The 16,559-nt window shown below is 41.0% G+C and overlaps 1 protein-coding gene across 1 annotated transcript in view; it reads right to left on the bottom strand.

Moving 5' to 3' along the window:
* The window catches only part of TXNRD1 (thioredoxin reductase 1), a 125,167-nt gene extending 108,915 nt beyond the window's left edge, over positions 1 to 16,252 (bottom strand). Inside the window, exon 1 of the mRNA XM_074326240.1 lies at positions 16,025 to 16,252. The gene's annotated coding sequence lies outside the window, so the exon portion shown is untranslated. The remainder of the gene's footprint in view (positions 1 to 16,024) is intronic.
* Positions 16,253 to 16,559: the final 307 nt, after the last annotated feature.

Below are 16,559 nucleotides of genomic sequence, written 5' to 3'. Positions count from 1 at the left end.
AATGTGAACAACCCACCACAGAACATCAATCACCAATTACACATCGAAAAGCATAACATCATCAATTATACATTGCAAAACATGCTACTTATTTGAGTTTTCTGGTTCTTTGAATATGCCCCGAAAGTTAGATTTTAAAAAAGCAATTCCCCTAAATTTAATTTCTCTAACGCTAGAACTTTTTGCTTGAGTCACACACAAACTCCATGTCCTATTGTAAAGGTGAGTCTATTGTATAACACTGAGTCACAACCTATTTGTAGGACTATCTGTGGTCTATTCATCCAACGCAATGAACTAAGTATGCCAGGAAAGATAAAGATAAAATGAATTGTGGTTTTGCTATGGATGGAAAGGTAGAAGCCAACACCACCTGTGGCAAGTCATTCATTGGGAGATGTACCTATGGGGGCTGCTCCTCCTGATGCATTCCAGTCAGGGTTGCCCCCTGCCTCAAACAGTTCCCACGGTGCCTGCCCTGGCAACTGAACTCCCAGCTGCGTAAAGCTGAGACCCGGGCTTCGTTATCAGGCAGACCTGAATTCGTATCCTGCTTTAGGCACTCATTAGCTGTGTGATTTTGAGCAAGCTACTGAACTTCTCTGAGCCTCCACCTTCTCTATAAAATGAGAACTATTATAATATCTGCATGGCATAATAGCTATGATGATTAAACAAAATAAAAGTAAACCCACAACATGACAATTGGCACACAGTAGACACTCAAATGGATGTTTTCTGCCTTGTCTTGGGAGCTGTGTTCTTCCAGGTTCCCTGAGAAAAACTCCAAATACGCTTACAACATTAGCAATAACAGATGGGCATTATTATCCCCACTTTGCAAACAAGGAAACAGAATAGAAGGTGTTAAATAAGTTACTCTGCTAAAAAATGTCAAAACTAGAATTTGCTCCCAATTTCATCCACCTCCTGTGTTGTTGACCGATCCTACACGCCATTGTTTCTAAAGCAGCTTGTAATTTCATCTAGTTTGTAATTTCTTTGGGCTGGTTTTGTCTTGTGATTCAAGAACTGTTGGCCATTTTAATCTTTATTTTCCCCAGTGACGCAGGGTTGGCTGAACACATGGTTAGTACTTATTCTTGCTTCGAGAATAGTGTTTCTATTTTTAAAGTAAAACATGCACAACATAAGATTCCTTTTTCTAAAAATAAAATAAAATAAAATACAAAAGAGTTTACTCTAAACCCCAAGCCCCAAATCTCCCTGCCTAGAGGCAACTACTGTTAAGTTCTAGTGGATCCTTCCAGAAAGAATCTTGGCATTTATAACGAGGGCACAGCTTTAAGGTGGAAACTGAGTCCTTTTCCTGCATCAGGCAAATAAGGAATTAGTGTCAATGATACTGCAAATCAGTCAACTCCTAGGGGAAAAAATCAGATTAGCCCTAAAAGAATATTGAAGATTAAGGATGATCAAAGACCAACCAGTTTGGGGACAGACTGGATTTTTATTTCATTAAAATGAGCTTTCATTATTGAGTTTCTGGACCCAAGTGCCCTGTGGAAAGATCCTCCTGTGACTAGATTCTGTATAAAAACAATATTGTATGCTGTCTGAAAATATTGTCCCAAGAAATCTTTATGTGCAGAGCAAGAAAAGGAGAAAGATGGAACCCAGTAGTTATCACAATATGATGCTCTCACAAGTGAGACTTAAACAATGAACTGATTATACCAAGAGGTTCTAGAACTAATTTAGGCAGCAGGTATTTATTGAGCACTTACTTTTTTTTCTTTTTTTAATTTATTGGGGTGACAATTTTTAGTAAAATTACATAGATTTCAGGTGTACAATTCTGTATTACATCATCTATAAATCCCATTGTGTGCTCACCACCCAGAGTCAATTCTCCTTCCATCACCATATATTTGATCCCCCTTACCCTCATCTCCCACCCCCCACCCCCCACCCCCCCTTACCCTCTGGTAACCACTAAACTATTGTCTGCGTCTATGAGTTTCTGTTTCTGTTGAGCACTTATGATGTTCAGGCCTCGCTCATGCCAGGAGCTGATATAAGGAGTTGAGCAACTACACAATCGTTATTTCTGCTTCCCTCTTTATCTGCCATGCCAGCCATTCCATTTGTATTATTTCATTGAGTCTTTCAGACCTCTGTGAGATTCAGAGAGATAAAGAGACTCACCCAAGGGCATGTAGCTGATGCATGATAGAGTGAGGACCACAACCTGAGTCTTCTGTCCGCACATCCAGTGTACTTTTCTCCTGACACGGCTGCGACTCTTAGCATCCAGGACCTAGATTCTATAATAAAGTCTTCAATGGCTGCAAGTGAGCTACTGATAAAAAGCCGAGACTCTACATTTGTGTTCATAGCCGCGTTATTTGCAGTAGCCAAAAGATGGGTGCAACCCAAGTGTGCATCAATGGAGGAATGGGTAAATAAAATATACTACATACACACAATGGGTTATTATGTATTCAGCCTTTAAAAAGGAAGGAAATTCCTTTTTTCCATACACATGCTACAACATGGATGAAATTGAAGACACTATGCTAAGTGCAATAAGCCAGTCTCAAAAAGACAAATACAGTATGATTTCACTTATGTGACGTATCTAAAGGAGACAAATTTATAGACATAGAGTAGAAGAGTGGTTACCAGGGGTTGCGGGGAGGGAAAAGTAGGGAGTGATTGTTGATGGGCACAGAATTTCAGTTTGGGAAGATTAAGAGTTCTGTGGATGGAGGGTGGTGATGATTGTAAAGCAATGTGAAGGAACTCAGTGACACTAAGCTGTACACTTACAAATGGTTAAAATGGTAAATTTTATATTGTGCGTATTTTACCACAATTTTTAAAAATTAAAAAGAAAAATGCTGAGACTCCTCTAATACTAACTCAGGACAAAGGGTGAGAGGGAAAGACTGTCTCTGTTAGAGTATGCTCATGGTGACACTTGCTGAAACCAAAATGATGTGTGCAGTGGACATCTGGACATATATGACTGCCCAGTAGGCCTTCCTCTTCCTTCCAGAAACAGAATCCTTCTTTTTGGTGAAGGAACCCATACCATGAAGCTCAAGGAATCCCAGACCAGGCCAGTCACATATCCCATCACTGTGGTCACGTCATTTGAGTTAACAAAAGCTTAGAAAAATTAAGTAGTTTTTTAATTAGAATTGGTTCCTACGTCAGTTCAAATGCTAAAGTGGTTTTAAAATACGTCTACCAGTTCTTAACACTAGTCCCTTCAAAAGGTGGAGCCTAATTCCCTGTCCGTGAGTGTGAGCTGAGTTCAGTGACTCACTTCCAACAAAGGATTGTTGCATAAGTGAGGACTATGTCATTCACGGCTAGATCCTAAAAAACATGTGGCTTCTCCCTCAGATGACTTGGCTTGCTCTGGAGGACGTCAGTTGCCATGCTATGAGAACACTCAAGCAGTCCTATGGAGCGGTCCATGTGGTGAGAAACTAAGGCTTCCTGCCAACAACCAGCACAGAACTGAGGCCTCCAGCCAGCAGCTCTGTAAGTAGCCATCTTGGAAGCGGATCCTTCAGCCCCAGCTAAGCCTTCAGATGGACTTCGGACTCAGATGACTGACGCCCCAGCCAACATCTGACTGTAACCTTGAGCCAAAACCAGCCAGCTAAGCTGCTCCTAAATTTCTGACCCACACAAGTGGAGATAAAATTTGTTTAAAAATTTATTTTTAATTGTAGTAAAATACACAGAAAATACCATCTTCATCATTTTTAGGTGTACAGTTCAGTGGCATTAAGTACATCCACATTATTGTGCAACCATCACCACCATCCATCTACAGAACTTTTTTTTTTTAATTGGGGAACAGTGTGTTTTTCCAGGATGTCAAGTCATTGGTTTTCAGTCTATTTTTGGGGGGTGCAGCTCAGCTCCAAGTCAAGGCACTGTTTTCAATCCAGTTGTGGAGGGCACAGCTCACTGGCCCATGTGGGACTCGAACCAGCGACCTTGTTAAGAGCTCACGCTCTCACCAACTGAGCCATCTGGCCGCCCCCAAAACTTTTTTATTAAGCAAAAACCATTAGGCTTCAGCTGCACCATCGGCTCCCCTGGGTCTCAAGCCTCCTGGCCCAAACTGCTGATTTTGGACATACATGCCAGCCTCTATAACCACATGAGCCAATTCCTTATAAATTCCTTAAATCTCTCTCTCTCTCTCTCTCTCTCTCTCTCTCTCTCTCTCTCATATATATATATATATCTCCTACCTATTTGGTTGTTTCTCTAGAGAAGCCTAACACAACATTACAGTGTTTCCCTGAAAATAAGACCTAGCATGATTTTTCAGGATGACATTCCCTGAACATAAGCCCTACTGCTTCTTTTGGAGCAAAAATTAATATAAGATCTGGTCTTATTTTTGGGGAAACACGGTATATAGGAACATGCATTCAAAACCAACCTAGAAGTGTCCACATCTTAGAAACGCTCAGTACACACCCCTCACATACCACGCTCGTCTACGAGTCCTGTGATCTAATTCATCCCAGCCCCTCTGTGCCACATCACCGTGGATGGCTGAAATGGCAGTGTGGTATGTGCCTTCATTTGCTCAAGGCTGCAAGGGAGAAACAACCTAAACACAAGGTTCTTGATCTAGCCCCATGTGCGTATTGAATGTTCACACACAATCAAGTTTCTGAAGAACACATCTTTGAAAGCATTCAACTCTTTCTTAATCGCACTATATTGTTGAGTTAAAAAATATATGTGCTACAGTATGTACCTATGAATATCGTATATTTGTATAAAAAAAGATGGGAGATATATATTTACCAAAGAAACAGATAACATTGGTTGTCTCCAAGGAGGAAAACAATAATAAGAAGGTAGGGGAAACAGAGTGGAGAGCTGATTTTTCACAGTCCAACCTTATATATACCTTTTGAATTTTGAACCATTTGAGTATATTACTTATTGGACAATAAATAATTTTTGCCTCTATGTCCTCCAAACTTTGTTTTGGGCTGAAATTTTTAATTGAAGTTACCACAAATAAGTCCTTGAAGAAAAACATTCAAGAAATAGTTACTGAGCGCCTACTCAGTACCAGGCCTACCTACTCGTGCTGGGGGACACAGCCATAAACAAAATGATTAAAAAGAAAAAGTCCCTGCTCACATGGAAAATTCTAGCAAGGACGATAGTAAAGAAAACAACCCATAATAATAAATAGGTAAAACATACAAAAAGTTAGAAGGTGACAAGAGCTATAAATGAAAAGAACTAAGCAGGATTAGGAGGTTTGAGAGTAATGAGGGGGCTGTGGGAGTGATAACGGGGTACAATTTTAAATAGATTGTTAAGGCAAGCCTCGTTGAGAAGGTGACATTTAAACAAACATTCAACATTGTGAAATTGAGGATGAGCTACTCTTTATTTTCTGTGATACTCTTTCACCATTCTGCTGGATCATTTGAAATGATCTGATCCTAGTTGCAAAATTTTTCCAATAAAAACTATTTGTAGAAATGCTAGGGCAATAAAATAGGTTGTAAAAGAGTTTATGGGTAATAGTTGAGTGCATTGTTCTAAAGTTAAATGTAGCAAGGAAATTTCTTAGAATTATATCAATTTCTCTATGGTGGGCCATAGAGAGAAGACAAAATGCAAACAATTTCTCTGGAATTTACTTTGTGTTTAAGAGAGTGGCTCTGATGTTAAATTGTTTGAAGCCAGCTTCACCCTTTCTAGCTATGTCAACTCAGCCAATTTCTTAACCTCTCTCAATCAGATTCCTCAAATGGAAAAATGGGAAGAGTAATAATACTCAAGTCATAGAGTTTTAGGTACCCCATAAGATGCTCAGTAAGTGGTAAGCATGGAATGGTGCCAGCCTACCTTGATTCAGGTCCTGTGCCAGCATGGATTGACTATATTGATTTTAGGTGAGTTTCTTAGTATCTCTGTGCTTTGATTTTCCTCATCTGAAGAATAAGGGTAAAAATACTTGCTAGGGTGTTTATCTGGAGGCTAGAAGTCTGAGATTAGGGTGTCAGCATGGATGGGTTCTGGTGAGAACCCTCCTCCTGGCTTGTAGATGGCTACCCTCCTGCTGTGTGCTCACATGTCCTTTCCTCCATGGGTGTGCAAGGAGAAAAAGAGAGATCTCTCTCACTTCCTCTGCTTATAAATCCACCAATCCTATCAGATAAGGACCTCACCCTTATGACCTCTTTTAATCTTTTTTTTAAAAAGCTATTCATATACTCAACAATAGCTTGATTTTTTTTAATTGACCATTTTATTATTATTTTTTTTTAAGGAGGGCACAGCTCACAGTGGCCCACATGGGGATTGAACCAGCGACCTTGATGTTACCATCACCACACTCTAATCAACTGAGCTAACCAGCCACCCCTGAGCTCATTTAATCTTGATTACCTCCTAAAAGCCCCATCTCCAAATAATTTTTAAATATAGTAAGGCAGAGTAAGGCACAAAGCCATGTGCATAGTATACTACCATTTGTTGAAAAAAAAAAAAGAAGAAGAAGAAGGATCTATATATGTACTTGCTTATAAATAATGTCTCTGTAAAAATTTTCAAACAAATTAGTAACAGTAGTTGCCTCTGGTGAGGGATTAGAGAAATGGAGACAGAGAGGGGAGTAACATTTGCTGCATACTATCCTTTGGTACCTTTTGAATTTTGAGCCATATGAACCAAAAAAAAAACAAAAACAAAAAAAAACATATTTAAAAAGGGGAAGAAACAACAACAAAAAAGTTGTAGCCAGGATATAGTCATGATGAGAGGAGACAGAAACTGGATAAATGAAAGAGAGAAAAGCAGCTGTGGCATGAATTTGGTATTATTGTTGATATCTGGGGGGGGCAAAGTGAAGCCAAAAGAGAACATGTATGATCATCTAGGTGTGGAGAGTTGAAGTGTGCAAATTCAATCAGACACACTGTCCATTTACTGTCACATGCCTTCTTACATTTGTGATGTGTTCAGAGTGGCAGGTGGTTGTGGCCTGGAGTCAGGGAGAGAAAGCGACACCTCAGTATTCAAGGTGTGGTGGGGGACGTGGGATTCCGAGAGGGCTTTAGGTTATGGGAGTGATTGTGGTAACTAGTCTTCGTGGACCAGGGGAAAAAAGGCTTATTTCTAAGAAGATGTGTGTGAAACGGTTGGAATCAGGAATAGAGAGGGAAAATAAGTCAAGAAAAGAACAAAGAGAAAGAACATAAAAATGATAGAAAACCTGGTGTGGGGCAGGCACGGTACTTACAGTGCAATCTGTGGGTTTTGCTGACATCTAGGCCTCCCTTCTCCTGATTTTCCTTAACCATCCCCTTTGTTAGACTATGTCAAGGTTTCTAACCATGGCACTTTGACATTCCTGCTCGGGGGAACTTTTTGTTGGGGGCTGGGGGCAGTCCTACGCATTGTAGGACTTAGCAGAATCCCTGGCTTCCACCAATGAGATGTTAGGAGCATCCCTGTCCCCTAGTTATGACAACCAAAAATTACTCTAGACATTGCCAAATGTCGTCGGGGGGTGGGGAAGAGTGCAAAATCACACACCCCCCTTCTTATTGAGAACTACTGTTGAAAACTGCCTCTAAGACCATGTGGTAAGGAACTGTAGGTGACCTCTGGGAGTGGCACAGCTGGAAAGGAATGGGGACTCTCAGGCCTATGACTGCAAGGAACTAACTGAATTTGCCAACAAGAATGAGTTTGGAAGCAGATTTTTCCACAGACGAGAACTCCGCCTGGCTGATACCTGAATTTCGGTCTTGAACTGGGAGATAGTAAATGGGTGTTTTTGTAAGGTGCTCAGTTTGTGGTGATTTGTTATGCAGCAATAGAGACCTCAAGTTCCATGTGATATATCTATGTCTTTATAATAATTTCCTCCACTTCTTTTTTCCCTTAAGCTGCTTTCAATAGGTTTCTGTTATTTGCAACTAAAAATGTCCTAAGTAAAACATTACCTCATAGGCCTATTGAATTGGACAATTGTATTGATCTGTACATCTCACTGTATATAAATTTTACCTCAGTTAAAAATAAAACAGGAAAAAATTTATCTCACAGAGTTGCAATGAAGCCTAAACGAGATAATGCATATATAGTTCTGTGTTGTCAGGAATCTTTTGGATACAAGCCACCATAACTCAAACTGGGTTAAGTTTTAAAAGGGATTAAGAAATACAAATTGGTAGTTACAAAATGGCCACAGAGATGTAAAGTGCAGCATTATTGACAAATACAGTCAATAATGTTGCAACAACTATATATGGTGCCAGATGGGTTTTAGACTAATCAGGGAGATTATGGCATAAATTATGTAAATATCTAATCACTATGCTGTACACCTGAAACTAACGTAAACTAATATTGAATGTCAACTGTAACTGAAAAAAAGAAATAAATAATTTTAAAATATTAGAAAGCTCAAAAGGAATGTATAGGCTCACAGAAAAATCTAGGGGTAGTTCTGTGTATTTGTTCTCTATTGCTGTATTCCCTTTCTTTTCAAAGCTGAATGATAGTCTACTTTATGTAGATGACATATTTTGTTTATCCATTTATCTGTCAATGGACACTTAGGTTGCTTCCACATCTTAGCTATTGGGAATAATGCTTCTATGAACATGGGTGTGCAAATATCTCTTGAAGATTCTCCTTTCGCTTCTTTCGGATTTATACCGGAAGTGGGATTGCTGATCATAAGGTAGTTCTTGTTTTAATTTTTGAGGAACCGCCATACTGTTTCTCATACTGTTTCTCACAGGGGTTGCACCATTTTACATTCCCACCAACAGTGCACAAGGTTTTCTCTACATGCTCACCAACTCTTGTTATTTTCTGTTTTTTCACACTAAGTTTTGTTTTATTAAAAAAAAATAATAAAACCTTACTGGGTGCAGCATGGCAAATGATTTGGAGGGGTTCGGGGTTAACTCTTGTGGGCCTGGAATTGGTCTGAGATGAGTTGCTGAGGTGAAAGATGCACCTGCACTGCACTGGACCCTGGTCAAGACAGTAAACGCCATGACTAACCTGTTGCTCTTTCATTGTGGATCCAAGGTAGTTTCAGGGCCTTTGTACCTGCTTGTCAGCATTATTTGTTGATACCTGTGAGATTGATGATTTGCATCTGGTCTCCATGAGACTCCCTGGGGCACTCTGCTTTGGGGTTGGTTACATAGCAAGATATCCAAGGTGACCAGCAGGGTACAAGAAGCCTGGCCTGGGCTCCATTTTGAACACTCTGATTCCAAGGTGTTCAGTGCACATGTTGATGGTTCCTGATCTGAAAACGAAAGTGCATTCGTTCAGCTCTGCAGAAAGAGGACACTTGGTGCCCACATCGGGCGTCTCTAGACCCTTGGTCGTGATGCAGACTTTGGCTGCTTCCTGCATTACCTTACCTTAGTGCTCTGGCTGTATGTTAGCCTTTTCTGCAACACTGTCCCCTTTTGGGTCCTGTTAGTCTTCTTTAGGAATCAAAGCCTATCTAACTGCCACCGTTACAGCCAGGGGAAATGACAGGTTCTGTGGTATCCCAGGGCCTCCTACAGTGCCTGGCAACAAATATGCCTTTATTGTAAATATTTGTTGAACAGTCCAGGCTAGAAAGGATGACAAGTTGAGGGTGAGAACAGAAGTCCTGCAATCCAGCTTCCCCTGCTCCCTTCTGAGTCGCACAAGCTGCTCATCAGTGCCTGGCCGGTAAGAGCTACTCAGTAAGCATTTCTCAAATGAATAAGTAAATGAAAGAAGAAAGAAAACAACAGTTCTATTTACTTGGAGTAGGCAATGATCTCAAGGTGCTACAGAGTAAAAGAAAGGAAGGTCAATAAGCAGCATCACAGAGCGTGTTCTTTGTCCAGGCCTCCTGGACACACCTTCCTGATGACAGTTTCTCATGGACCCTTTTAGAGAAGTTGTCCTGAAATGAAAGGGTTCAACTAATTTTATTTTTGCAGACGTTTCACCTATGCTCCTTTCTCAACATCACCCCCAGGGTTCATTGGCCTTTTTTGATCTGCCAAAAATGGTTCAAAAGCAGGATTTTTTGGTGCTAGTTGATTCTAGTTAATCCTGCCTCTTTTAGTTTTTTTTTTCCCAAAAATGGCCCCTGGTTTTGCTTTGCTCTAAAATCCTCTAAGTAGGGGAATGCTCTACACTTATAAAAATAAAGTCTTTTGGAGCCCTGCATATAGAGACATCTGAAAGTGCCATCATTTCTTGAACTTCTCCCTTTTTATCTTCCTTAAGCACCACTGACTCCCCAAAATGTGTGAGGCCTTTCTCAAATTCCGTATTCTTTCTATTCAGTAGCCATGAAACACCGTTTATGCTTGAGATAAGCTTTAACAGAAGGATCTATGAGTAAGCGTTCATGTTAGGTTTTACTGAGTATTAATAAAAACAAACTCGATGGTTCACTGAAATCATTGGAAGAGAAAAAGAAAAGTGGAATTGCCTCTGGCTTTAGTACTTGGAACATGAGCAGCACCAGGTTTCTTAATCCAGCTCTTTAATGGAGCTATACAAACAGCATCTATAACAATAAAGGTGTTAACCCAAAAAGAAACTACGCCAAAAGAGCTTCTCTTGGGCAAAGGAATATAAATTTTGGTATTTACATTTGGGAATGGGTTTGCCTGATTTCTGGAAACTTCCTTGCCACATTTATAGACAAGAAGGAAGGTGTTTTCTGAGAAACTGACTCAAGAAGGACTAGAGCGACCCATAGTTTCCTCACCCAAAGATTCTGCTTCAGTTGTGTTTCATACCCCATACTGTGAGAGAACGGCCTTACTTTTCATATCTAATCCACACCTTTTCTGAGTAAAGCTGAGATAATAATGAAGCATTTTTGGTTTTAAAGTATAGTTGTTGGGGACTCTTTCAGCTGTAACAGGCAGAAACCCAAAATGAACTATAATAAATAAAGACAATGTATTGGCTCCCCTAAAGCCATGTGGCTTCAGGCTCAGCTTGATCCAGGAGCTCAAATGACATCATCAGGGCACATTCCCTTTTCTTTAAACAGGTCTTCTCTAATGGAGATCATAATGATCACTGGCAACCCAGACTTACATCCTCCCAGCCTAGTATCCTCAGGAAGGCGAGCATCTTCTCATATCCATTTGGCGGAAAAGTCTCGAGGAGGATTTTGAATGGTCACACTTAGTTGGGTCCTGGGCCGAATTCTGAACCACTCATTATGTCCAAGAGAATGGAGTCCCTTGCAAGGTGGATATGATCAAATCCACTCAAACTACATGGGGCAGGTTTTCCCATAGAAAAGAAGAATGCTGTTTCCAGAAAAGGGAAGGGATGTCAGGCAGACAAACACAATAGATGTTCCCCACAAAAGGCCTTCCAGAGTAATTTGCTCAGTGGAACAGAGAGGCAGCAGGAAGTAAGAAGTCAGGGATGGGGTACCAACTGTGGGAGACACTTGAGTTTTCTTTTTCCCCATTTCTAATTTCTTCCTTTCCTGTTTCCTTCATCCATCTCTTCCAACACGTCTTCTTGCTTGCTGGAAACAGCAGCAGCACAGGCTGTGACTGTAGATTTACAACATACTGTATGAGGATTTTAATAGAGGTATGAACAAAGGAGGCTGGACAGGCTTTCTGAGAATGTAATTGTGAGTAAGTTCTGAGTGATGAGAAGAAGGGAGATTGCCAGGTGAAGGAAGAGAGGTGAAGACAGGCCAGGTAAAAAAGATATCTGGCACCAAATTATGGCGTTCTGGAAGGGTAGGCAGATTTCATTCAATACTCGAACATTCTCTGTGGCTGGGGCAGAGACTGCATGCAAGGAAGGGGGCTGGTGATGACAGAGAAACTGGGAGAGGGACCTCAGGGCAGATTAAGAAATGCCTTGAACTTCATGCCAAAACGTTTGGACTTTGATCTTATCTCCAGGTTTTGGGGAGCAGGGGAGGTCTTAACCCTAGAATTAATTTTTCAAATATTTTTATGATGATATCTCTGGCAGCTGAGGGGAAGGTGAGGTGGGATTGGGTAAGACTGCTGGCAAGGAGCCCAGTTAGGAAGCTAAGGTGGGGAGTCCTGGCGAGAAGTGACAAAGACCCCTAAGGCAGTTGCAGAAGGAATGGTGGGATTGCAGCAGTGGCAGAGCTCAGGTAGAATCCTTGGGATTTGGTTCTGCCACAGTTCAGGGAAAAACTGATTAACAGAAGATGTATATGGAGAAGAGTTTGAAGCAAGGAGCTACTGCCCTCCCCTGGCAAATTATTGACAGAATGAATCATCCATTAAGGGACAGGAAAATTCACTGTATTCTCAGAACAGAAGATGCCTGGTGCTGGGAAACCACGTCAAGAGGTACTTGTTGTGTAAGTGTGGCTTTTCATTTCATTGCCTGCTCAATAAATATTTATTAGGCTCCTATTATGTGCCAAGTCCTATGCTAGATGCCCCTACAGACTGGGGAGTGAGACAGACATGGTTCCTGTTATCATGGAGCTTTCTGTAGAATGTTCTAGGGGAGAAGGGCAACAAACAAATGTTTGTATAATTATAATGTACAAACTGAGTTAAATGTATGAAAGCAATCGACTCCTAGTGCAATGAAAAAATAAGTGAAGGGTTAGGGAGCAGAGAACCTCCCGAGACAGGTGGTGAGGATGAAACTGGGTTCTGAGTGGGGCTGTTCACATTGCCTTTCCTGTGGGGAGGGCATTTTATAGCCAAGCAGATGTCAAAATAATGCAAATTTTGAGATGGTGATAAACATTACTTTGTGTTCACAAATCCCTCAGGTATGTTGGTTTTAAATGCACTCTAAGTAACAGCACTGGCTCTACTTACCTACCAGGGTTTATGACTGTCACTCATTTGGTATTTTAAAATTTATACTATGATTCTTCACATTTGCTGATTGATTAATGTGATGTCCTGGTTAGGTAGATTGTTACAGCACTCAGTCAGCGTTCCTGTAGCCAACCTGGGGTGTAGACCCCTTCCCATACTAATGTTTGGTATGGCCATGTGACTTGCTCTGACCAATGGGGCATTGGGAGACATAATACAAGCAGAGAATTAAAAAGTGCTTGAACACTGGGCTTGCCCTCTTTTGTCTCTGAGAGTGTCACGTGAGGAAACCTGAGCTAGCCTATTGGAGGAAAAGGAACAGTGATGAATATCCCAGCTGAGGCTTCCTAGATCAATCAGTTCTCAGCCAATCTATAAGCTGACTGTCATCACATGAGAGACCCTACACAAAACCAGCAGAAAATCCAGATAGCTGAGCTCAGCCCAAATTATGATCCCAAAGAAATTTTGAGTAACTTAATGGACTGTTGTTTTAAGACACTAAATTTCAGAGTAATTTTTATGTAACAATAGATAACTGATATGGTATAATTTTCAAACAGCTTAATTATGTCTTTGCTTTCTAACAAGAAAACTTAAAAGCAGCAAAAATAAGTGACTCTCCTAAGATCTCACCATATGCATAGTTTGGGGGTAGATCTGAATTCTTACCTCACATCGTAGATTCTAAAGACCACTTCATCTCTGCAACTTCCAGTATCTCCTAGAAATACTCCTCTAATTAATCACAGTTCCCCCTTTCCAGTTTTCTTAGCAGGCATCATAAAGTGATATTAAGATAATGGGCTTTGATTTCATTTTAAACAGTGAAGAACCATGATTATATATAATTGTATAAATAAAGAGAACTAGAGTATTTTCAAAATTGCCACATAACTTCATAATCAAACCCCATAACTTACTGTGAAGTATATTATTCTATCATTCCAAACAACCAGCTAATTCAGAGGCAATGAAAGAACATTTTACTGAACTTGTTAAAAAGAAATCACTGTGACTTTCCTTTTTAGTTCAACAATTTGAAATAAAATGTGCTTATGGAAGAACTGTATTTGTCCAGTTTTTTGAAATATTAAACCAATAACTAAACCTAAAATGGTGTAATCTAACACATATGTTTCTGAATCTTCACAGATAGCAAATAATTTGTTCCCCAGGACATAAGAGAAACTCACATTTCTTTAATGTTTTCTGTAGTTTTTTTTCTAATTTAAGTATCACTTTCAACTTTTTAATAATAAAGACTTGAAGATGTTAAATTACTTGCCCAAGGCTACAGATTATAAATCATAGAGAAGGAATCAAATACTTTTCTTTTTGATGCCAAGTCCCATTCTCTTAACCGCCCTAAATAAAATAACTATTATACAAGTAACACATGTTCATAAAATCCAAACTGTACAAAAATATACAGATTAAAAATCTCCCTCTCCTCCATTGTAGCTGTTGGTTACTTACTTGACACTCATTCCCCACTTTCTTTTTCCTAACAGAACCTGGATTTTTTGCAGCCCTCCCCCACCCATAGCCACATGCTTCTGGGGAGGTGGCCACTAATGGAGCCTGAGGTTATGGTCCTGATTGGTCTATCTTTAAGTCAATCATAATGGTTTAGACAAGGACATGTGACACATAGGGGAAGTCAGCTGTTGCATTTGTTCTTAAAAAGAAAATGCTTGTCAATGTCATGAGAATGCCCCCCTCAGATCTCTGCTCAGGGAGCATCAGTGACTGGTGGCTGCTGTAGTGTCTGAGCATCTGAGGCCATGCTTCTCAGGGGTTACTTCTAGCCAGTGATGGAATGTGGCAGGAACACTAAGACAGACTTATTTCTGGGAGACATGGGACTATTCTGACAGGTGACTTTGGCTAGCAGTGACTTTGGCCTTCTTTGCTAGGGATACTAAGTTTGGATGTTTCTCCTGAGAGTACTGCATCTCTCCCCCTTGAGAGGAGCTGCCTGACAACAAAGCCCACTCACAGAGAATGGCAAAGCAGAAAGACGGAAGAACCTGGGTCACCAATGCTGTCCTGAGCTACTGAGTTAATCAACCCTAGGGTCCCTTTCCCCAAGGATTTCTTGTTGTATACGTTAATAAATATCCTTATTGTCTGAATCTCTGAGTTGGGGTTTTCTTTCATTGCAACGCAAAGCATTGTCACTGATACAATTACTCTCCAATCCCACTTCCCAGAAGAAACTTTTGACAACATATTACTATGAACTTTTCCAAAACATTTACAAGCATACATATCATTTTGCAACTTGATTCATTTTGAAATCATCAACGTATTATGTACATCTTTCCTCAGCAGTACATGTAAGTCTACCTAAGTCTATTTCATGGCAGCATAGAATTCTATATAGGGATGTGCCCTAATCAATGTGCCCCACGATCATTTACATGGTGCCCTCTTTCTGCCTCAAGAAACACGATGAGAGGGCCACTGGTGGAGCCTTCCCTAGAGGTCAAATTACTATGTTTTTCTTTCCATCCTAGAAATGGGGCCACTTTTAATACAAGGGAAATACATACCAAAGACTGTCTGAGCAAATAAATCAGACTTAGGAGTAAGAGAGGGCCCTCGTTTGGTGGAAGGAGCAACCTGAGACTGCGTGTGCTTTGAAGAGGGGAAGAGTATTCCAAACTATTCTAGCCACCTGCCCTTCCCCTCTCCTCTCTGGCCTCCTTCTCGGCCTTCTGGTTCTGGGGACTGCAAGGGAGGGGGGGGGAATGAGTTGATTTAACGGTAAGAATCATCCGGCAGGAAAAGGCTGGGCCGCGTTGGCTGGGCTCGTGGGGTCGGTGAGACGTGGTTGGCGGTCGGTCCACTTAACCCGATCCCAGCCTGGTTGGCCTCGCTTTCCCTCTCCTGCCAAGCGTCCAGCCCCGCCTCCTTCCCGCCAGGCCCCGCCCCCAGACCACAAACCCACCCACCTCCTGGCTCCACCCACTGTCCCCCGGTCTCCGCCCACCCGCTCGCGACCTGGATCACTGACCTCTGGCCCTGGCCATCTACCTCCCTCCTTACTCTTGTTTTGAGTCTGTACACAAAGACCAAAACAGAGCAACCAGGCAGTGTTCGTCATAAGGTGCCGTTATTGTGAGAGCCAAACAACAAATGTGGTTCACCTAGCGAGATCCTCCACCTACCTTCTGAGAGATGGAGGGTCCTCAAATGCTAAAGCCCATCGCAAAGGCCTGATGTGAAGATTTAACTTGCACCCGATGCTCCCTCACAGGAACTGCTTCTGGCAAGAACTGCATTTCCTCGCCATTCCAGGATGCTTCCCACGTTCAGCCAGCTGATTTCAGTCGCTGTACAGACCTCAAACTAGCCCGGCTGAGGGATGGATTTTGTCTGGGTGGGAAGATGAAAGCAGCCGGCTTGGCTTTTTCTGAGCTGTTGTAGGCCTGCCTACCTTTTATAGCAAACATTAAAATAGCACCCAACCACACCACACCTTAAATATGCTTTGTGATTTTGGTTGGGGTTTTTTTTGCTGTAAATATTTTTTGATAAAGATGGAAAAAAGTGAGTATAATATTCCAAAGTTTATATAAAAAGGAGATACGAATATATATATATATATATATATATATATATATATATATATATATATTTGGCATAGTAAAATACAGTGGAAGAATATACCATTAAGAACAGCTATCTGTAGGGGAAGGGAAG

This window comes from Rhinolophus sinicus, linkage group LG02 (assembly GCF_036562045.2).
Source record: "Rhinolophus sinicus isolate RSC01 linkage group LG02, ASM3656204v1, whole genome shotgun sequence".
In the NCBI taxonomy this organism is placed as follows: Eukaryota; Metazoa; Chordata; class Mammalia; order Chiroptera; family Rhinolophidae; genus Rhinolophus; species Rhinolophus sinicus.
This window is presented reverse-complemented; position numbering and strand designations above follow the sequence as displayed.